Here is a 24,269-nt window from a genome sequence, read left to right as displayed (position 1 = left end):
ACAATTCCATTCAAATATTTCTCTTTTCATTGAATTGCAGATCTTTGTTCACAAAACAATTACAAGTACATATCCCTGTTCAGTGAGCTAGAGGAGATTACAAAACAATCACATTACCTTGCTAGTTGCTAAGTACCTCTAGGCATTTTAATTAAAATTACCAAAACTTCAAATAAAATGAAAAAAAAAAAAAGAGGTCCAACGTTTCATTACAATATCAAGTTTACAAAAAGAAGATTACATTTTTAAAGCAAAAGAAAGGAAAGTCAGTTTTCTTCTTTATCTTCATAAACGGGTTTGGAGCTCTTCATTTCCTGAAATGCTAGTAAAATAGGAATGAGCAATGTTGCTTAGTAGAGAATAACTTTAACCAAATATATAAACATTTGATTTAAATATGCATGGCCTACATATATATATACCCAAGAGTTCATTTGTATTTTAAACTTTTTTTACAAATTACAATTTACAATTAACCTCCACACTTTTTCCATCCTCACACAAATGGCATGTGGACACCTCAAACCTTTTCATTTTTGTCATCCTTACATGAATCGGCCAATGGACGCCTCACAACATCCCCACATTCGCCGACCTCACGCGGACCAGGCAAGTGGGCACCTCAAACACAACCCCACATTTGTCGTCCTCACACAAACCAGGCAAGTGGGCACCTCAATCACATTCCAAAACATTGATGATCTTCACACAACACCAATAACTACCTAGATTCTTAAACTTTACTTATCAATTATCCATTTCATCAAATTCATGAGCAATTCCTTAGGGTTCATATAAGAATTTGGGGCTTTTCCATTTAACCATTTATTTTTCTTGATTCAAGTATATCTACTTACTATTTTATCATGGATTCTACTATCCATCATCAATCTCACATAAACACATCATCTATATAAAGTATATATATTGCATCCATCTCAATGGTTCAATACACTCTAAGATTCACCAAAATAGAAATATACATGCGTAAAGGTATTCCTGCCTCAAAATTGTGAAAGGAGAGATGAAGACCCAAAGATGAATCCTTATGTTAACAAGATCCAATCCGTCCAAAATGTAACTATTGATAAGATGGACAACTTTAATGAATGAGCAATGATGGATTCTAGGTAAAAGTAGATGAAATATAGTGCTTAGGAGTTATGGTTTTCAAAAAAGGGGTTTAGAGAGAGAAGGGGCATGAAAAAGTGAAACCAAGATGTGTCCAGATCGAAACTTCAAACTATTGTCCTAAACAGACCGCTTGTAGACACCCCATTTTTGACCGTTCTCAAGACTTGGACGTTATCGTTTGAACACTCGATGATCATCCATGCTCGTGTTCGTTTTGAGTTCCCGAAGGTCTCGACTGCGTGCCTTGCCTTAGGATCTCTCAACTTGTTTGTTTTGTGCTTGGTTGTGGACCAAGGACTTGTGGTTTTTGCTTCTGAGGGAAGAGGTGGCTTGTTGGCCATCCTTACAACCCATCAGCTAAGGCCTTGTGCCATTGGCCTTGTTTTCTTGCAATCGGTCATAAGTGGTGGCCGATTGGCACTCTTTTTGGTCGATTGGCACTCTTTTTGGTTAATCGGCCATATTTCTTGGCCGAGACCTTTCCACCTGCTTTTGCAGATATTTTTGTTCCAGTTGTGACAGCTAGTGAGCACAATTCTCATCCTCCATACACGTGTACGGAGGGATTGAATCAAGACTCAAGCTTGTTCAACAAGCTTGAGAATTGAATTTCTATAAGAAGGGAGACCCCTCTCCCTTTCTAGAAGTTTTGAAAAGTTGATATACAAAACATATATCACTCTCTCTCTATATTTTACCTCTCTCTCCACATTTGCTCTTGTTTGTGCTCAAAAGTGTAAATTCTTCACACTCTTACACTAAAGCACCTACTAGAACACCATCCTTTTGTTGTTGAGGCTTCTTGAAGTTGGTTTTAGTGTTTTTGGACTGGTTTTGGTCAGAAAAGAGTGCTGGAGTTGTGTTATTGAAGGTGTTGTTCAAGGGTGAGTCAACTAGCTTTTAAACCTTTATTTTGGCTTAAGCTTTTGGACCTATTTTCATGCTGATTTAAGCTTAACTTTCTACTATAAAAAGTTTTGATTTTTCAAGCTTGTAATGTTTGTTTAAAGTCACTTTTGTGTTGGGGGTAGTCTACCCCCTCTTAGGCCTTGTTTTGTGCCTTCCTTTTTGAGCTATTCGGACCACCTTGTTTTGGCCTTCTCATCACTGAAACTCAAACGATTTTCAGTGGTGGAAAGGTGGTTTTGAGGTCCCAAATAGGAGAGGATCATCCCCTCTCCTTGTGTCTTGTATGCTTGCATTGATGGCTCATAAAAGTAACATGTTTGTTAAGCTTGTTTTGGTTCCATCTTAGCATGTATTAGGCCTTATTTCAGCATGTTATACCTCTGTGTAAGGTTGGTTTGATAGCCTCTTGCATGCACCATGCACTTGCAGTGCAATCCTCTCTATTGCCTTAACATGCATCTTGTGTTTAGACCATCATTCTTGCATATTTTGGCTCAACTCCAAGAAGCTTTTAGCCTTGTTTTACCATGCTTAAGCTCTGATTTATGTTGTTTTGGTCATGCATGCCATGCTTTGTATAGCCATAGTGCATTCTAGCTTGTTAGCTTTGAGTGTCCAAGTCACTAACATGCATTGCTTAGACCATTTTCATGATTTGGCATCACTTCATATGTGATTTCAGTCCATATAGTGTGGTCATGCACTCACATTTGTCATCTTTTCCATGCATTGGGAGGTTTGTGTTTTAAGCCTTGAACATGAGCCATTAAGCATGTCTTATTGCTTAAGCTTTTGGGATGCCATCTCAGTGGTTTTTGGGGCTTATTTTGACATGCCATAACTCTGATTTTCATTGGTTAAGTCATCTCATGTTTGGTTTTGATAGGTGTAGTGTAATACCCCTTATTAGCCTTGCATGCTTCATGCTTTTGGTCTTTTGTTCTAGCTTGTGTTGGCTAGGTCCAAGCATGTTTTTTGGTCTTATCTTGACTTGCCTTGGGACTATTTTGGTTGCCCTCAACCCTTTGGGGCTTGCTTTGCGTGGCCATGGTTTAAGTCTATTTGCTAGTTTCAAGCTTTGAGCTTTCTTGCATGCTATACTTGACTTGTTTGAGTGGTTTGGCACCATTCCATACATGATTTCAAGGCCTACAGTGTTATCACACATCCATGCTTTTCATTCATTGCTCTTGCTTGAGAGTTGTATCTCCATGCCTTGTTTGTGAACCAAAGTGTATACATGTTTGTATGTGCTTTCGTACTTCATTTCCATAGCATTTTGGCCACTGATTTGGGCATGATTGAGGTATGTCCATTTTAGTTTAAGTTCATCTTGCATATTGTCGCATGCTTGTCTCATTACATGTTGTCGCATGCTTGTCGCATTGCATGATTCTTACATGTTGTTTACATGTTTAGGTTGTATTACATGGTGCTTGCATGCTCATGTTACATTACATTGTTTGCATGTCATTAGCTTTGTTAAGATATGCTTGCATTGCATTGCATTTGGTATGCTCATGTTGCATTCTATTTCATTTTCATGTTGTGTGCATTGCATTGTGGTTTGGGTGTTAAGCCAAACACGAGGAACGATGGACGTTTCATACTTGAAGTGATGAAATGTGCCTCAATTCTCGGTCACCGACCCTCTTGATCATACATGATAGAGGTTAAGGCATTTATGTGTTTTTGTGCATTTCATCTATATTGATTTGTGCAACTCGGCCTCTTTGGCCATCATGCATCGTAATGCGTGATTGATGGCTCGAGAGCTGAGCACTACACACCTTTGAGCCTTAGACATGATAAGGGGTGTAGTTGCACAACATTTTCTTGCAAATACATTGCCATGCCTCTGTTTGTGCTCTGTTGCAGCAAAAGGAGCAGTTTGCAGGAAAAGATGGCCGATCGGCTATATAGTGTGCCAATCGACTAACAATATTTGGCCGATAGTCTCCAAATTGGCCGATGACCATGATCCATTGGCCGATGGCCACCCCTCTTGGCCGATGACCTCTCAGAGTGTCCATGAGGTAGGTCAGAAGCATCACAGAAGTTGGCATAATTTTCAGAGGTGCAGAACAGTGCAAACAGAGGAACACATGAGGCATGGCAACGGATTTCCGAGCGAAGTCGATCGAGCATGTATATGCCACTCTTCTCGAGGCCGTTTTAATTGCTTTGTATAGTTAGTTAATTTGTAATTAATTAGTTAATGTGTTAGCTAATTTAATTCATCGTTGTAAATTCTTAATTAGCTTATCTTAGCTAAGCTAATATTCAATTTGATTATGTAATAATTAGTCTAATTAGATTATTAGATTAGTTAGAATAGCTTGGTGTAGCTAGCTTGTATTATTCATTCAAGCCCTCTATCGAGAGGGAAAATTTTGTAATAAGTGTGCGTGAGTGTGTGAATGTCATCTAACCTCGGGCCGAATGTGATGGGCATGAGTCCACAACCTTCAACTTATCCATTAACCATATCTAGGAAGGGATGAAAAATGAGAGATTAAAGAATAGAGAGGTGTACGTTGAGAGAAAAGTGAAAAAAGGGTTTTTGAGAGAAAAATCGAGCCTGAGGGCCGAGTGATGTGAGAAATATATGTGAGATAGGGTGGGAAACATTACCTGCAGTAGTAGTGGACTCCCCGCGAATCTAGCTGTCTTCCGGCGATGAAAAGCGTCCAAACCCATCAATGTCTCAGCTAGTGTCATGGCTATGCAGCTCTTGCCCTCTTTTAAGCCCTCAGTAACCTCAATCAAATGGGCGCTAAACCCACTAGAGCCTAGGGCTAGCAAGAAATGAGACAACATGCACAAGCAAAATGCATGTCGACGATAACCCTGCCAATGATGATCGCCGCGGTCACCGGCATCAGAAAACCGACGAATCAAGCTCGGAATGTCCAGCTCTCCGTCGTGAATCAATGACCGAGAGTCATGCAAAGTAAGCCCACACATTCGTCCTAAGGCTTGGACATAGCCGAAGCGGAATTGAGGCAAGATTACTTCATCGTGCTCGGATTCCATTAAAGCTTGGAAATCCTCGAAAGTGGGACACATCTCTTGTCCGCCAAAGTTAAAGACTTGTGTTACCAGATTCCAAAACCTTGCCGCGGCATGAAGGAACGGAAAACGCAGCGGGGTGCGACTCAATGTGAATAGTGCATTTATGCCAAAGCCCCGAAAATTCAGCTTTTCCGAGCCATCCAAGTTGGCAATCCAATTTGTGAGATTTTGGACAAGAAATGCTTCCATTTGGTGCAAAAACTGAGCTGAAATGGAGAAACTACGAAGCTGGGGCTTTTGTAGAAAATAAGGTGTTGAGTGGAAGACAGGTGGCAGCATTCTGGAGGTTCTTGCCATTTTTGGCCGATCGGCCAAAAAGAGTGCCAACCAACCATCTTTTTTGGCCGATCGGCTAGTAATGATGGCCAATGGCCATTTCTTGTGGCCGATGGCCTCTCAATTTGGCCGATGGCCCTTCTTTTTGTTCTCTGAGCTGTTTACGTGTTGGAGATGTTGAGAACTTGTGACTGGTTCCACTTCAAATGCCTTCCGGTGATGATTTTGCGAAGTCGGGCCTGTGTTAGTTCAATTTGTTTATTGAGTTGTTGTACTTTTGTTTATCAAGTTTATTTTGTGTTTATTAGTCTTTGTTTTGCTTATCAAGTTGTATTTATATTTGGTTAGCATGTCAAGTTCTTTGTTTTGCTTATTGAGTTGTTTTGTTGTTAGTTGGTTCACTACCTGATTAATACAATTCGAGTGTTTAGTTTTCAAAACAAGTTCAATCTCAGTTACATTGTTATGTAATGTGATGCGATGCGATGTACAAATGTAACACTTTTTCAACAAAAAGAGTTGTTCATTCTATCATATTTTCTTTTACAAAAAGTACATAGTTTTGAAGAAAAATAAAACCTGCTTGAGGCAGTACAATGTGCAAAACTACTAGTAAAAAGAAAAATAAAGCAAAAAAAAGAAAGGCAGTAAAATGTCTGGATCGGCGCCAGTCGCCTCAAGTGCGGGAGTCCCTCCTCGTCTTCTTCCTAGACGAAGGTCCAGGATCGCTACCGTCAGCTCCGCTGTCAGAATCTGAGCCTGAGCCATCCCCAGCCTCATCCTGAGACGACTCTGCCTCTGCATCAGACTCGTCGTCATCTAGAATAGGCGCTCACGAGCTACTCCCAGAGTGAGTACGCCCAGCTCTGCTGCGGCTACATAACGAGATCCCTCGCCCTGCTCTCCCCACTCCTCGGGCAGGTACAGATGGTCCTGCTGGAGCACCCCCTGCTGCTGGTATCTGAAATGGGGCCTAAAAGGAACAATTAGCAAACGCATCAGTTATGCTATGCAAAGTTGAGTGTGAATACCGAATACAGTGTATGAGTACAGTGTATGAATGTTGTGAGCAGTGTATGAGTATCGAATACAGTGTATGAGTACAGTGCGTGAATACCGTGAGCAGTATGTGAGTTACAGTGTATCAGTGCCGTGAGTAGTATGTGAGTGCAGCGCATCAAGTGACGTATTGATAATTTGATGTATCAGATTAGTATGGAACAGAATGTGTAAAGTTTTGGGACTGAGTTTGAAGGAACTTACCGAGATACTGTAAATGCTGAGCAGGTCCATGCTCCTCTGCAGCATCCCCATCACTGAGGCCGTCAGCTCCAAGGCCTGTCCAGTATACTCAATCGAAGCCTGCAAAAGTGTTAAAGTATTTAGTATTCTGCGGGATATCAAATAAAATGAAATGACTGTACAGAATGCAAAGTATAGCACATACTGGGGTCGAACCACGAACCCCGACAAGCTCATGATCAGCCGGAGGAGGAGCGATGGGTATCTGATAAGTCTCCCCACCCTGTCCTCGGCATGTCATAGTGGTGGGCAGGTCTGGCCACTCAACTCTGCGTCCCCTCCGGGACCCACTCCGGTCACGGGCCTGAGTCACCCTCGGTACTCCTGCTCTTGCTACTGGTGTTGCAGGGCTCTCCCTCTTGACTCGGCGAGCACTGGCCAAGGGTCGCATCAGGTAAGTCTCGATGAAGACGGTGTAGTCGCCCTCATCTCTGAAGAAGTTAGAGTCCCAGTCGATAGTGAAATCGATCATCTCCTCCAGGGTGTACCTCTGTATGTCTCATATGGGTTAGAGGCGACCTCGGAACTATCTGCTCTGGTAAGCCGAGGGTCTGCTGCACGAAGCGCTCTCCCAAGTACCAAGCCCGGCAGACCGGACCCTCCAGCAAAACCTTGAACCGAGCAGTCTCCCGAGCACCCGTATACTGATCTCTCACTACATCCGGTAACGCAGCCCAGGATTGCTAGGTGATCTGCAAATGATAGGATATACAGTTTGTTATCTACTATTGAAAGTACAATGTAAAGCGAAGCTTAAATAAACTGTAATGTTTGAAATACCTCTGCGGTGGTAATGGTGTCGAAGTATCTACGGAAGAACAGGAAAGACTCCCACGGCCTCCGCTCGTACCTCACATTGAATCGGTAAGAATATGGGACAGTAAGGGGCATCTCTACCTCCGGCTCTGGAGCAAGCCTCGGAAAGTAGGCATACAGCCACAACTACAAAATGTAAAAGGGCAACAATGAGTATGCTTATCAGTAAAGCAATATGCAGATAAAGCGAAAACCAGAGAATGGTGTGCAGTGTATTGTGCAGTGTACAGCCAGTGTAAAGCAGATTGCGTGGGTGCAGTGTGTGTGGTGTACAGATAGTGTAAGGCAAAACTGTAAAACAAAAAGGAAAAATGTACCTCCCAAACTCACCAGTAGCCTTCCAGCAGATGTCCGCTGTGGCGAGAGGAGGAGCTCATGTATCCGTAGAGCGTGGCTAGGTCTGCGTCACCCCAATCATAGCGACGGATCTTGGTCACGTCCACCAATGCGCTCAGCAGATATAGGGCAACAGTGTTCGCCTGGTCGGCGAATAAGGTGGCGCCCAGCAAGAATATGATGAATCCTCGAGCGTACTGCTCCACCTCCTCACGGGTCGTAGGCGCCTGTATCCGAAACTGGTCCTCAAACCAAGAATATGTCACGAACCCTAGCCGGGAGAGAGGTGGCTGAGCACCAAACAAGTAGATCTGGGCAGCATCCCACTCACCCATATCGATGTCGAAGGGAATCGGATCACCTCCTACTCCGATGCCGGTGAGTATGGAGAAGTCGAAGGGAGTCATCGTCACCTCCCCTGTAGCAGAAAGGTGGAAGGAATCGGTGGTGTCCCACCACATCTCCACTAGCGTGCCTAGAAGGGGCCTACTCGCAGTGAGGCGCGAGAGTCCCATGTAGAAAATGCTGAAGCCGGCCTGATCGACGATATGGTGAACCGCATCGGGCAACTCCATGTACCAACCTCGGGCAATGGTATTCCCATACCCCCGGAAGGCATGGAAATCTCCTTATGTTCAAAGACAAATAGATGCGAAGCAGTGTCAGAAATACAGTGTTTGAATGCATTTAGAATTGATGAAAATGCAGTGTGTGTGCATGTGTTCGAGTTTACACAGATATCGTATATGATGGTGCTCAGCGTGAACTAAGCATGTGATCTACAGGTATGCTTGTGATGATCAGTTAAAGAAAAGTATCGACTATCAAAGATATACGATCTACATTACAGAAAGTAAGAGAGGAGGAGTATACCTCAGCAGCACCGAAGGATAGATGCGACTCTGACTCGCGTAGCAGGAGCTCCAATGGCACGCCTTGCACGTAGCTCCTGAACTGGCGGATGCTATCGGGAGGCAGTATGTGTATTGCAGGCCGGTATGTTGCTGGGTCAAAAGGTCGAACACTGAGCGGCAGGAGCTCGACCTCAGAATCTGTATCCATCTCTGAGGGAGTTCCACCCCATGGAATATCGTCTGCCATCTCGAAAAGGGCGTAAAAGTGGTCGAGGGTATGGAAAATGGGTAAAAATACAAAAAGTCAACCGAAAGTCAACCCCAAGGGGTGAAAAAATGGAGAAAAATGACAAGGCTCGGAAGAGGGCACAGAAAGCAAGGTAAACTCGGGAAAAACAATCCCCAAGTGGTGGAAATCGAGAAAGGGACACTGAAATCATTTTCTAATCGGTTCAAAGTGTGTAAAACAACGAAGGTTTCGCGAATCGGACGTTGTGGGAGGCTCGAAAACGGGAGAAAAGCTCGGATCTAAGGGCGAAAAATGACCTAGAGAGAGAGCAATGATTTTCGACTAAGAGGAAGTGAGGAAATAGGGTTTGGAACCCTATATTTAAAGACCCGAAGCAAATGGACAAATCTGCCACTTTTGGACGATTGGCCAAATTGTTAGCCGATCGGCTAAATTATTGGCCAATAAGCTCTTTTGATGGCTGATGGATAGCCGATGACTCCCCCTTGTGGTCGATGCACCTCCAATGTCTTTTTTTGGGTCAGTTCTGTTGATTTGGTACCCTCATTTTTCAAGAAAGTGCAAGAAAATACACTTTTGAAGCTTAAGCGGCCTTCGTGGTGGCCCCAAACCGTGTCTTCCGTGTGCGGCACTTGATACACGCAAGGTGTATCCTTTTTCGTATCCTTTTGTAATTGCGAGATTCGAAAATTGCTTTGAATATGTCGCATTACAATGTCTTGTCATGCTTGTAATAAGTGCGCTTGTTATACGTCTGTTCGCTCTTGCATTGAGCATGCCTCGTCTTGTTTTGAAGTTGCATCTCAACATCACAAATAATTTGCCTTTACCATGCTTACGTTGAATACATGCCTCTTTCGCATTGTTATGCACATTGTTTGCATTGTCGCGCATGTTTTACTTATATGTGTTTATGCACCCCATGCTTACATTGAATACATGCCTCTCCCGTATTGTTATGCACATTGCTTGCATTGTCGCGCATGCTTTACTTACATGTGTTTATGCACCCCATGGCTTGCGTTGTCACGCATGCCTCTCTCGCATTGTTATGCACATTGCTTGCGTTGTCGTGCATGCTTTACTTACATGTGTTTACGCACCTCACTGCTTGCGTTGTCGCGCATGCCTCTCTCGCATTGTTATGCACATTGCTTGCATTGTCGTGCATGCTTTACTTATATGTGTTTATGCACCCCATGGCTTGCGTTGTCGCGCATGCCTCTCTCGCATTGTTATGCACATTGCTTGCGTTGTCGCGCATGCTTTACTTACATGTGCTTATGCACCCGTTCTCGCATTGTTATGCACATTGCTTGCGTTGTCGCGCATGCTTTACTTACATGTGTTTATGCACCCCATGGCTCGCGTTGTCGCGCATGCCTTTCTTGCATTGTTATGCACCTTTTTATCCGCGTTATCACGCACACTTATGTTACATTGTCATGCATCCCCTTACTTGCGTTGTCATGCATGTTTTATTTGCATTATCATGCTTGTTTCAGTTGCATTGTTATGCACCCCTCGCTTGCGTTGTCACGCATGTTTTACTTGCATTACTATGCACCTTCTCACTCGCATTGTATATGCATGTGTTTATCTCATATTGAACTGATTTCTTGATCTAATGTTGAACATGTGTTTCTACTATATTGTACCTGTTGAATTTCTTTCTTTTGCAGGCACGATATTATATGTACGGTTCATTTGAAGTTGGTGAAACTGGACGATATTGTATTTACGGTTCATTTAAGAAAAGTCCTGTCTCAGTTTCATCGCAACCTTTCTCCACTCGCGTGCCGCGTTTGGACGTTCTTGCACAACCCTTCTCCACTCGCATTTGGCATACGTTTGGACGTATCTCTCTCCTCTCGTGTTTGACACACGTTTGGATGACTGTGCTTTCTTGCACAGTCCTTTCCTCTTTTGCGTGTGATACGTTGAGAGATGTTGTGTTTGAGACTCCGGGTGTCCTCGGTAGTCGCTTTTAATCTTCTCCGCGTGAGACGCAGTGAGAATTGCATAATTTTCTTACATCCTTTCTATTGGAATGTGTCGGACTATCCTTTCTTATGCGCTTGCTTAAACTGTTGTATTTATTTTGCATAAATGCTTCATTACAGCTCTCTTTGCATGATCATAAGTTATATTCGGCATTGTGCATGTCATTTGCATCTTGCCCCTACCTACGGGCGCATCTCTTTGTTATCTTGTATGCTTGTCTAAGTCTTCGGCCTTATCAAAAACGGGTCATCTCTGGGCTTTGACATTCATTCCCGTCATCTTATGACTTTCGAGTTCTGTCAAAGAGGGGCAACTGTAGACACCCCATTTTTGACCGTCCTCAAGACTTGGATGTCATCGTTTGAACACTCGATAATCATCCATGCTTGTGTTCGTTTTGAGTTCCTGAAGGTCTCGGCTGTGCGCCTTGCCTTAGGATCTCTCAACTTGTTTGTTTTGTGCTTGGTTGTGGACCAAGGACTTGTGGTTTTTGCTTCTGAGGGAAAATGGTGGCTTGTTGGCCATCCCTACAACCCATCGGCTAAGGCCTTGTGCCATGGGCCTTGTTTTCTTGCCATCGGCCATAAGTGGTGGCCGATCGGCCATATTTCTTGGCCGAGACCTTTCCACCTACTTTTGCAGATATTTTTGTGCCAGCTGTAACAGCTGGTGAGCACAATTCTCATCCTCCATACATGTGTACGGAGGGATTGAATCAAGACTCAAGCTTGTTCAACAAGCTTGAGAATTGAATTTCTATAAGAAGAGAGACACCTCTCCCTTTCTAGAAGTTTTGAAAAGTTGATATACAAAACATATATCACTCTCTCTCTATATTTTACCTCTCTCTCCACATTTGCTCTTGTTTATGCTCAAAAGTGTAAATTCTTCACACTCTTACACTAAAGCACCTACTAGAACACCATCCTTTTGTTGTTGAGGCTTCTTGAAGTTGGTTTTAGTGTTTTTGGACTGGTTTTGGTCAGAAAAGAGTGCTGGAGTTGTGTTATTGAAGGTGTTGTTCAAGGGTGAGTCAACTAGCTTTTAAACCTTTATTTTGGCTTAAGCTTTTGGACCTATTTTCATGCTGATTTAAGCTTAACTTTCTACTATAAAAAGTTTTGATTTTTCAAGCTTGTAATGTTTGTTTAAAGTCACTTTTGTGTTGGGGGTAGTCTACCCCCTCTTAGGCCTTGTTTTGTGCCTTCCTTTTTGAGCTATTCGGACCACCTTGTTTTGGCCTTCTCATCACTGAAACTCAAACGATTTTCAGTGGTGGAAAGGTGGTTTTGAGGTCCCAAATAGGAGAGGATCATCCCCTCTCCTTGTGTCTTGTATGCTTGCATTGATGGCTCATAAAAGTAACATGTTTGTTAAGCTTGTTTTGGTTCCATCTTAGCATGTATTAGGCCTTATTTCAGCATGTTATACCTCTGTGTAAGGTTGGTTTGATAGCCTCTTGCATGCACCATGCACTTGCAGTGCAATCCTCTCTATTGCCTTAACATGCATCTTGTGTTTAGACCATCATTCTTGCATATTTTGGCTCAACTCCAAGAAGCTTTTAGCCTTGTTTTACCATGCTTAAGCTCTGATTTATGTTGTTTTGGTCATGCATGCCATGCTTTGTATAGCCATAGTGCATTCTAGCTTGTTAGCTTTGAGTGTCCAAGTCACTAACATGCATTGCTTAGACCATTTTCATGATTTGGCATCACTTCATATGTGATTTCAGTCCATATAGTGTGGTCATGCACTCACATTTGTCATCTTTTCCATGCATTGGGAGGTTTGTGTTTTAAGCCTTGAACATGAGCCATTAAGCATGTCTTATTGCTTAAGCTTTTGGGATGCCATCTCAGTGGTTTTTGGGGCTTATTTTGACATGCCATAACTCTGATTTTCATTGGTTAAGTCATCTCATGTTTGGTTTTGATAGGTGTAGTGTAATACCCCTTATTAGCCTTGCATGCTTCATGCTTTTGGTCTTTTGTTCTAGCTTGTGTTGGCTAGGTCCAAGCATGTTTTTTGGTCTTATCTTGACGTGCCTTGGGACTATTTTGGTTGCCCTTGGCCCTTTGAGGCTTGCTTTGCGTGGCCATGGTGTAAGTCCTTTGCTAGTTTCAAGCTTTGAGCTTTCTTTCATGCTATGCTTGACTTGTTTGAGTGGTTTGGCACCATTTCATACATGATTTCAGGACCTATAGTGTTGTCACACATCCATGCTTTTCATTCATTGCTCTTGCTTGAGAGTTGTTATCTTCATGCCTTGTTTGTGAACCAAACTGTATGCATGTTTGTAGGTGCTTTCGTACTTCATTTCCATAGCATTTTGGCCACTGATTTGGGCATGATTGAGGTCTGTCCATTTTAGTTTAACTCCATCTTGCATATTGTTGCATGCTTGTTGTCGTGCATGTTGTCGCATGCTTGTCGCATTGCATGATTCTTGCATGTTGTTTACATGTTTAGGTTGTATTACATGGTGCTTGCATGCTTGTGTTGCATTACATTGTTTGCATGTCATTAGCTTTGTTAAGTTATGCTTGCATTGCATTACATTTGGCATGCTCATGTTGTATTGCATTACATTTCGATGTTGTGTGCATAGCATTGTGTTTGATTTGGGTGCTAAGCCAAACACGAGGAACGATGGACATTTCATACTTGAAGTGATGAAACGTGCCTCAATTCTCGGTCACCGACCCTCTTGATCATGCATGATAGAGGTTAAGGCATTTACGTGTTTTTGTGCATTTCATCCATATTGATTTGTGCAACTCGGCCTCTTTGGCCATCATGCATCGTAATGCGTGATTGATGGCTCGAGAGCTGAGCACTACACACCTTTGAGCCTTGGACATGATAGGAGTGTAGTTGCACAACATTTTCTTGCAAATACATTGACAAGACTTTGTTTGTGCTCTGTTGCAGCAAAAGGAGCAGTTTGCAGGAAGAGATGGCCGATCGGCTATATAGTGTGCCGATCGGCTAACAATATTTGGCCGATAGTCTCCAAATTGGCCGATGACCATTATCCATTGGCCGATGATCTCTCAGAGTGTCCATAAGGTAGGTCAGAAGCATCACAGAAGTTGGCATAATTTTCAGAGGTGCAGAACAGTGCAAACAGAGGCAACATGAGGCATGGCAACGGATTTCCGAGCGAAGTCGATCGAGCATGCATATGCCCCTCTTCTCGAGGCCGTTTTAACGGCTTTGTATAGTTAGTTAATTTGTAATTAATTAGTTAATCTGTTAGCTAAATTAATTCATCGTTGTAAATTCTTAATTAGCTTAGCTTAGCTAATATTCAATTTGATTATGTAATAATTAGTCTAATTAGATTATTAGATTAGTTAGAATAGCTTAGAGTAGCTAGCTTGTATTATTCATTCGGACCCTCCATCGAGAGGGCAAATTTTGTAATAAGTGTGCATGAGTGTGTGAATGTCTTCCAACCCCACGTCTTTCTCCTTTTTACTTATCAGCTTTTGATGGTTAGTTTTAGGACATATTTCAATTAGCATCCTTATGCTATGCATGCGTGCATCATTCATCTGTGTTGTATGCACCGAGCTCGGGGCATCATACAAACTGCATCGTATTTAAATTCCAATTTGAATACATGTATCAATTGTTGCATTTCACATGACATCTTAGAATAGTCGAGCCTATCTTAGTCGCATTTTTGCATATGTTGCATTAGGCATCTTAACATGAATTAGGATCATGCATGATTTCTAACTAGTTCTCTGTTTTGGCTCGGAGTACACTGTAAGTGTTTATGCTTTAGCATCTTGCATGAGTGTGAGTGTTTCTATGTATAGCATGCTTGCCATGAGACTAACTACTTAAGTGATATAACTGCATGAATGCCTGTGGGTGAAAGTTAGATTGCTTGAATTGGAACAATCTATCAAAATATGAGTTTTAAGCCCACTTGAAGTGGCAAAATCATGTTTTCTTAAGCCCACTTGAGGGTGGCAAATCCACGTCTTAGCCTACTTGCAAGTAGCACCTTCAAACCATTTTTAAACAAACAAACATGAGATGTTTTGTTCCAATTTAGACGATCTAGTCTATACTTGTATGCTGTGCGCATTACGTAGGAAGGTTAGCTAATAAACCGGAATAAGAACGCATGTGTTTTCAAAAAACAATATATCATGTTAGTAAATGCCGATCTTTGATCGGGCGAGCGGGAGTGCTCATTGCATGACCTTCCCCTCTCATACCCAAGTTCCCGAGTCGAGGCAACTTTGGTGATGACGGACACGTGACCTTAGGCACGAATCAGGGTTTCCTAAATTTCCCAAAATAAAATATTTAGGTGGCGACTCTGTATCTGGCAAAGAAGTCCATGTTTGGCACTTCTTTCTTAAAATCAGTTTTCCAAAAATGATTTGCCGGATTTGGACTCTTTGGTGATTTATCAATCTTGCATTGCACTCTGCGAGATTAGATTCAGAACCGTGACATTGAGTCCGGACTGTAGTAGCGAATGAACAAAACGATTTCGGGCCCTTGCGCGCGGAGCCGTGACATTTGGGCACGTCTACACCACTCGAGCAAACTTTCCTTCACTCGAGTTCGCTCGAGGGAAGTGCCAAAATACAGAGGGACCGCTCGAGCGAACTACCCATCGCTCGAACGGTAAACGCAAGGTCTCAGAAGTTTTGCAAAGCTACAGTAGAAATACTCCTTTCCTTCGCTTGGGTGGTCTCTACAGTAGACCTGCGAGATACTTGGAGCTACAAATCTACGCTCAAGTGACCAAATGATCGCTTGAGTAGTCACCCAAACATAGCTTTTATAGCTTATAAGCCTTATTCAATCCTATTTTAGGTCTCAAAAGAGTATAATGAGGTCTGGTGCTTCAAAACAAGCTAAAAGGATGAAATATGGTGAATGTGCTGGAAATTTAACTCGAGCGGATTTGTTAAGCCTAGAAAATCCACTCATGTGGATTGAGGCAGTGACTACCATCGACAGTGTAATTTCAATCCCTTCGCGCGAAATTCTGGCTGCATGAATGGTTTCAAGCAAGCAAAATGGGTTAGTGTGTGTTCTTGGTATTTTCTTCCATTCTCTTCTACCTAAAGCTTTAAATCATGATATTTCAAGTCTCAAAATATAAATTAATGATAGAAAATCCATTGAAAAACATTTGTATGCAATATTTCAAGGTTCAAACCAAATTAAAAATGATTTTCACAACAAATCTTCAAACCTATTTTATTTTCCAAACCTTTCTTTTTATTCTTTCAAAGCATGAATTCAAACTTACAAAACTCTTGAAATCTTCATGAAAACATAAAGGATTCCTATGCAACAAGAACATCACAATCATGATCAAAATATCAAGGATTCCAATCACCTAGCTTGTTTTTCAACCTCATTCATCTCTTTTCCATTATTTCCCTCATTTCTTCTTTATTTACTCAATTAAATCTTGACTTCTTTTCAATCTTAGATGGTAGATAGGATTATTACAAGATTTAGCGTTCAAACTTACCTTTTGGATGATCAAAGTGGTGTTCTAGGTTGATTTCCTCAAACTCTCTTCTTTCTCATTTCTTCTTGTTCTTTTTCTTTTCTTCTCCTTTCTTCTAGCTCTTTCTTTCTCCAGCAGATTTTCTAATCTTTGATTTCATCTTATATGACAACTAAGACAAAAGGCTAATTGAGACAAAAAGGGAAGGCGTGTGTTGCATCATCTATGTGTTTGCTTCATCAATTCCTTAATCTCCATCATTAGTTTAATTAATCAATCTTAGTTAAAATTAATCGAGGTTAGTCTCTAATTAATCAAGTTTAAACTTAATCTTCCTTAACTTAATTAATCTTGATTAAGGCTCACTGATCTTACTTAATTAGCACTAATCTTGATTAGCAAAATGACACTTAGCATCAAAATGACAAGTACATTAGTTTAAGGCCTTTAAGCTCCTCAATTAATGCATGGGCACATCCTGGCATTCATAATTTTTAAACTTAAGGTGTCCTCTAATTCTTAGTAATCTTCAAGTATTTCTCTTCAAAAGTTTGTTTTATTAAGGCATGTCTTTCACTTCTAAGTTTCTTGCCAAGTGAACTCATCTTCTAAGGTTTCATCTCATCAATTCATATTTCTATCTCTAGAGTATTGTAAGGTAATTAAATTAAGCTAAGTATTCGATCATGTCATGTAAAAATGCTATTGATGTGATACACACTTGCTTGTTATGTTCAAGAGGTGACTAGTTCCTAAGTCTTAACAGTTCATAGTGAAATTCACATGTTCAAAACTTTCTAACTACTCATTTCTAAGCTTTACCTTAAGTATTTTGTATAATGAGAAGTTAATTTGACTTAGAGTATTCAAGGATGGATAATCATATAGTTATAGTAAGTGGCATTCTTTGGGGTGTTACATAGAGGGTTCCAACTGTCAGGCGCACTCGGAACCCCCCGTTTGGGACATCCCACAGATATGTCTACACAAGATCATATACCAAACAAAAGTTATGCCTTAGTTACAAAATAAATAGTTCCATCAATATTACATTCCGAAAATATGATTACAAGATGCACTTAAAGAAAAATAAGTTCTAATTTCTTGTAAGATAGCCACATGTCCTCGAAAATTTTTGCAGCATAATCGTCTGGGTAAATTCAACACCTGGCATGAAACACTATGTGCTTGGAATGCCCAGTAAACTCATGCACACCCCTTCCATTTTTCCCAATCCTATACAAAATCACAAATAACATAAACATTGAAGCATAAAAGCCAAGTCAATAGTTCCAAGGATTACAATGTTAAGTGTTAGTAAACTAGAAATCCCTCAAAGAGATTTCATCTTCTCAACCACAAGAATTGGATTCGGATTATTCTGTATCCCTTATTTTGCTATTTTGCAGACCTTACCCCGAATCCAACCAAGGAACTCAAAAGAGATGGTAAAACATGGGTCAACATCGAAAACCTACCCAACCTTATAACACCAAATATCAATAACCACCTAGGGTCTGAATACAGCCGATCCATTCAAGGGTACCAAAACAAACTACTATTGTAAGACTTATTCCTCGAATAGGGAACACATCCCACCAATCAATAGTTGAAGTTAGCATGATATTATCTCATAAAAATTATCTCAGTGATCGAAAACCTAGCACCACCCCTTTTAAGTTTCCCTTTGTATTAAGTATATTATGCTTGGGTTAGAACAAGCTATTGAAATAACAAATAATACATAAGGATAAACATTTTATGACATAAATTTAAAGAATTACAACAGCAATCATACATAGATGATAAATCAAAGCTTGATCAATTAATAAAGGGCACATTCAATCAACTAAGAGCATGAAAACAATAATTGTAACAAATTTCCAAATTTGAATCACTTTGGAAATAACTATCAAAAAGGTATTTTTAATGGTCCCAAAGACTTGATCTCTTTAGGGTTTGTAGAAAATTTTGTCTATTTTTCAAATTAATTTACGGAAGTGGAATAGCCTTTCTAGATTTTTAGTTTGTGATGAAATGCTCAAGCACTGTTCTGATTTGTTGGCTGTTACGAAAATTGATTTTGTACTCAACTACTCGTTCATTTCCTCTAAAACAAATTTTATTTGAAAGTTAAAACTTTAAGGAATATTTTGATTTAAAAATGAGCTCAAGGAGATTTTTTTACATTTTTCTAGAATTTTTGAAAATGGACTGAAAAAACCGATCTTTTGTGCTCAAAACTTAAAATAAAAAGAGTTATAAGGAAAAGAGGCAACCATGGGTAATTTTACACTTCTCATATGATAAAATCATGCCAAATAATGTATTAAAAACTCATATTTTAGTTTGAAGGTGTGCCTTAAAAAATGATGCACTAAAAGGATAGAAATTTGTGATTTTGCTTCAATAAAGAATGAACACAAGTAAGGTGATCAACAAAACTCAATCTGTCATGACCCAAACCCGTCCCTAGAGGTTTGGATCATAATCAGTTAGTAAGCATGAGATTATCTACGGCCTCAGATGGAAATCAAATCATATTTAATAATAAGGGGGCCAGAAGTGGAAGCAGACTAGCAAATTTTGTCCAATAAGCTGTGTATATATGGCATATCAAAGGCATCTCGTTTAGTTAATAACTCACATCCATTTATATACAAAAGCTATTACAAAACTAAGACCATTCACGAGGCCATTTTCATACAAACTCAAAACTTAAATACATCCATGGCCATACATGGCCAACAAAAGAAAACGAAGGAACAAAAAAAAATCAAAAGACAAAAGCCTCGTGTGTGAGTAGGGTTCCGCACAATACCGCCAAAATCGCACCGAACCACGCATCTTTTCAACTCTGGCAGGCAGATTGGGTGAGTTAGAGTCCCAGCAGTGGTGGATCGGCGCGGGTGGCAGTTGGAAAATGCCAACCCGCCTACGAAAACGACCAAACCCGCCAGATAGATAATTTCTCAAATTCTGCTATATACACATGATCCAACAACAATAACATTTCAACCATTAGATTACATGTATCATACCAAATGTAGATATACTCACACACAAACAATAATTTCTAAATTAAACCTAATAAAAACCCAAACATCTCATCTCGTTCATCATTGCTGCTAGTTTGAGGTCTTTAGTCTTGTTCATTTTCCTTACCTTGTGATCAGCGCTACCATAGCCTTGCTATCACCACCGATTCACTCACCATCGCTGGTCTTCACTCGCCGTCGCTGTTCTCCACGTGTTGTCTCTGCTCTTCACTTGTCGATCGCCGATCGGTACGTGTCTTTTTGTTTTTTCTCTCTCTCTCTCTCTCTCTCTGTTGTCATTCTCTTCTACACTACTAAACTCCTCTCGCTCTCTCTATTAATCAACTCTGTGCTCTCTATCTCTTTCTCTGCTCTTTCTTTCTCTCTCTCAAATAAATAATTTATCTTTTATGCCCTTTATCTCTCCGTGCCTTTTTCTTTAATTTTTTTATTTAAAAATCATATTGATAATTTTTATTTATTTATTTTAATTTGGGATTCAGAGTTAGAGTTTATGTTACTTTGATAAATTTATGTGGATTAGCTTTAGAATTTATGTTACTCTCATCTCAATTACTGTTAGACAAATAATTTATATTACCCATATTGATATAAAAATAATAATTTATTTATGTCACTTTCATCATCATTGTAAATTTTTTATTTTGTAATAGACCATGGATGAGGGAATTATATTTTTTATAAACTGCCAATCTGCCTCAACCACCAAGGCAAATCCGTCATTATTTGCCAACCAAACCACCGGTTTTTGGTAAAAAAAAAAGGGCAATTTCTAATGACACTTTTATCAATTGATGACTTGCCATACGATTTCTATTTTTCTCCTAAACCACACCGACCCGCACCATGCACACCCTTATGCATGAGGCACCCTTGGCTGACTCCACAAAAACTCGGTATTCCTCCACAGGTTCACTAGGGCTGAACATCCCGCTACTCACCTACATACATATGTATAATGGAGTAAGCGAAGGCCCAGTGAATAACATCAGAATAAAGGGGTATATGAATGAGTTCTAATGTTTAAGTAAAATCATACTCATCGTAATAATTTTGTGTCATAATAGCATGACCTTAGGCCCAACAGATAGAAAAACGACCTCGGGTCCAACGTTTAACAGATGTACAAAATAGAACAAATCGTATCTTAACAGAACGACCTCGGGTCCAATCATTTACAGCTGTATAATAACCATTTGGTTAACTCATAACATATATTCAGACTTATCAAATATTAGGAACGACCTTAGGTACATCTTGTTAGATATGCAAAATGACCTTAGGTCCATTTCAAATATATGGAATGACCTTAGGTCAATCATACATATTCGTTTCTTATCAATCACATTTACAAATATCATGTTGATCAGACAGATAAACACTCATTCACACTTGCAAAATCATAGGTTCAAAAAACTTACCACATTAGGATATTCAGAAAATAGAATAAATAAGAAAATGTCTTTACTAAGATATTACTCACAGTGATTCGGTTGTTGACACATCATTGCAGATGATCCTACATAATTCATAAACATACACGCATTGAATCATATTGCTTAACCAGATCGTTCTTTAACTTATTCAATTCTTTTAAGTCCCATTCTAACTCATAGATTCATTTAGGAGGCTCAATTAATGCCTAAGAATGTTTAGAAAGGGATGAGATACCAAAATGGGTAAAACATGACTTTTCAAAATATGTTGAAACAAGACACTTCACTCGAGCGCAACATTGGTCGCTCGAGCGAACCACATGGTCTACAAAAGTACGGGGCAGTCCAAATCTATACTCGATGATAGCTCAAGCCAATGTGCAAAATGAACTGAGGTAGCTTGAGCGTCAACTTGGTCACTCGGGCCAACAACAAAACTCTGCAAAACTATTGGATGCATGAGATGTGTGCTCGAGCGACAAATTGTTCTCTCAGGTGGTGAGGCCGAATTCTGAAATTTCCATAACAGAGTTGAGCTTCAAAACACATAGTTTCAAATCATGAACTTGCATTGCTTATTCACAACTTAAAAGAACACTTAGAAACTCTTTCAAAAACATAATCATGTACTCAACTTCAAACCCTTAGCTCAAAACGTCAAGAATTCTTCAAAATGAAGCTCGAATTCTCATGCATGTATCAATAGACTTCAAATTCTTTTCCAAGACTTCAAAAACATGAAATCTAACTTTAAAACTTTATAAATTAAAGATGCATGTGTGAAATAACTTTCAATTCAAGCTTAGATAATAAAATTATGTTAAAAAATAATAGAACTTTTCAAATCATGCATGCATGTATAAATAGACTTCAATTCTAACAATTCTAGCTCAATTCTTACATTTAATCACATTAACCTCTTGAATTCACATATTTATGGCTTAGATTCATAAATTAGGAGTTAGACACTTACCTAAGGTCTTGAATTAAGCTTGTAATAAAATCTTGAGTCTTTCTTCTCAACCTCCAAGTCTCTAGCCAAGAATTTCAAGTTTTCTTGCCTCTCTCTCTAACTTGCTTTCACTCTCTCTCTAGAATTCTTCGTCTTCTCAGAATTTTGAGTTCAATTTATGATTAAGGGGTTCAAACTCTTAATTACAACATATATATACATGAGGATTAGATTAAGGTGTTAATTAAGATTTAAGATTAACTAATTACACTTAATTTTAATTAGTTTAATCTAATTAATTTAGTAAATTTTAATCAAACTTCTCGTTAGGTTATAAAAATTAAATTCACAATAAATTAATCAATTCCGGTTTTTGATGCCATTAAGGCCTTCAATTTCAGATTATAACAGAAATCACAATAGATATTCCTGCAGCTAACATATATGAATGCAAGAATCATATTAAACACATAATTAGCATTCAGATTTACTCTAAGCACAAAAGCGCATGCAAAATTAAAGGATTAAAGGTATAATATGTGATGAGGTTGTCACACAATGTCTCCTATTTAAACACAAGAACCCTATACATAAACATATGAAAATTATAATCTAAGCACATAATATCATGTATTTAGAAGAGAAAAGAAAATAACAGAGTGGTGGTGGCTTACTTGTTTGCTAGATTGCTAAGTTTGGACAAAGTTTTCTCCCTTTTTCTTTGTTCCTCATTTCTCCCAAGCTCACACCTTGCTCTCCTTTCTTTCCAACTAGCCGAAATATGTGTATGTCTGTGTGTGTATGCTAAAGTGCGCAAAATGTGCTAAGTGAGTGGTTCTATTTATAGAAAAATTGTGATGAAAAGTCTAAAGTGCCTTTGGTTGGAATGGAATGGAATAGATTTGGATTTAGTTAAAGGTAATAGAATAAAGGTTGGTTAAGATGTTTACATAGGGTTTAAGGCATGATTTAATTAGGGTTAGTTTGTTTGGAACTAGAGGTACATGCATAACTCTTTGATTCTTGGTCTTTAGGATAAATTTTTCCATGATTCATGTAATGTGTTTGCAAAGGTACACTACAATATATTCATATGAGATGGCCAGCCATGTGCAAGGGATTTTTGAGGTTTTTCTTTCTTTTTCTTTTCTTTTCTTTTTATTTATTTATTTATTTACAAATACACCTTAAAATATTGTAGTTATTTGTGGAAAAAGATTATTATATTAAGGTGTACCTTCTTATATATAAAGTAATGAATTTGAGGCTAATGTGCAATATTAGTTAAGTGTGAGGGCATTGACTAAATTTACAAATTAAAATACCATTTCAAGTATAGAATTAATTAAAATAGCGATAGTAAAGATAATTCGGATTATACTACTTCGCTTTAGAATTAAAAGTGAATAATTGAGCGAGAACAGCGATAACTGGAAACTAGGGTTTAATTCGCGAATAAACGAGGAACTAAGAACTTTATTATAAAAATTCTAAAGTTGAGGCCTTAATAGGGTTTACAAAAGTTAGGGGCCTCACAACATATCTCTCTTAAACAAATTTCGTCCTTGAAATTTAAGCCATTTCCTCAAGCCTTAAAAAGTTACGTATATTTTGTCGGTATTGCGTCATCATGCTTCCAAATAGAATTTGCCAACGTACTTTAATCATCTGGATCATCTTTCTCTCTTACGTTATTTTCCTTTTTGTCCAAAGCCACCACTGGTCTCGTCATAATAGTAGCATTTAGAAATGAATTTCTTTCCAATTAATGACATAAGAGGGGTGCGTCAATCTTCTTTGGTTCAGGAAAATTCTAAACTGCTCGTGGGATAGGTAATGATGTCGCTAAAGGCTTGTGTTGCCAATTCCTGATGTAGTGGTCCACATACTTGTTAAGAATTAATCTTATTGATCCTCCGGTGCTAAAGTCATTGCATTTGTCAATCTGTTTGAATCATGGGAGTTGGTCTATCCCCTTAAACAATAAAAGTCTTATTGGATGCATAAGTCATCTCATTCTTCTGGTAGCCATCAATCACGACTTGGTGTATGGATGATTAATCTATGTCCAAGATGATTCTGGAGTTAGACCTATTTATGCCTCGGGGATTGAAATTCAATGCACAAACAATTCCTAAGGGTTTGCATACAAATTCTAATTAGCTAACACACCCTGTAAATACAAAGGAAGGTGATGAATAAAGCATGTACTCGAAAATTGTGAAATACGACTTCCAAGACACCGAGATTGGATTCATAAAAACGATTTACACATCTATATTCGGATTACAAAAAGTCATTCTAAAGGAATTCTAACTATTATCCTAGTTACATTTTTCCTAGGTTACCTATGGCTCATACTGTGATTC

General features: G+C 39.4%; 1 protein-coding gene across 19 annotated transcripts in view; it reads left to right on the top strand.

Moving 5' to 3' along the window:
* The first annotated feature begins 19,571 nt into the window (after positions 1-19,571).
* LOC114319160 (putative aldo-keto reductase 1) overlaps positions 19,572-24,269 on the top strand; it is a 31,476-nt gene continuing 26,778 nt past the window's right edge. For 10 of the 19 annotated variants that reach the window (XR_014349648.1, XR_014349660.1, XR_014349645.1 and 7 more), the window contains exon 1: positions 19,578-19,740. The gene's annotated coding sequence lies outside the window, so the exon portion shown is untranslated. Of the gene's footprint in view, positions 19,741-24,269 lie in introns of all 19 variants that reach the window. The other 9 variants (XR_003649319.2, XR_014349661.1, XR_014349666.1 and 6 more) reach the window with 2 other exon arrangements.

This window comes from Camellia sinensis, chromosome 13, assembly GCF_055761805.1.
Source record: "Camellia sinensis isolate YWXY chromosome 13, ASM5576180v1, whole genome shotgun sequence".
NCBI lineage: Eukaryota > Viridiplantae > Streptophyta > Magnoliopsida > Ericales > Theaceae > Camellia > Camellia sinensis.
This window is presented reverse-complemented; position numbering and strand designations above follow the sequence as displayed.